Source organism: Triticum aestivum, chromosome 2B, assembly GCF_018294505.1.
Source record: "Triticum aestivum cultivar Chinese Spring chromosome 2B, IWGSC CS RefSeq v2.1, whole genome shotgun sequence".
NCBI classification, from domain to species: Eukaryota; Viridiplantae; Streptophyta; class Magnoliopsida; order Poales; family Poaceae; genus Triticum; species Triticum aestivum.
The window spans coordinates 789,724,875-789,725,078 of record NC_057798.1 but is presented as its reverse complement, the minus strand read 5'-3'; positions in this window follow the sequence as shown (position 1 = coordinate 789,725,078).

Genomic DNA, 204 nt, shown 5'->3' with positions numbered 1-204 from the left:
CCGAAAGGATTTTTTCAGTTATGTATGTATGTATATTTGAAACTTATACACATTTTTCTCAGTTTTTTTCATATATAACATGCTATATTTTGAGTTAGTGTTTGAAGATAAATATTTTTAAGAGCATTTTAATCTATCAGAAAAAAGGAAGATTGAACAGGAAAAGGGGAAAAAGATGAGAGACCCGCAAAGGGAAAGCGGAGA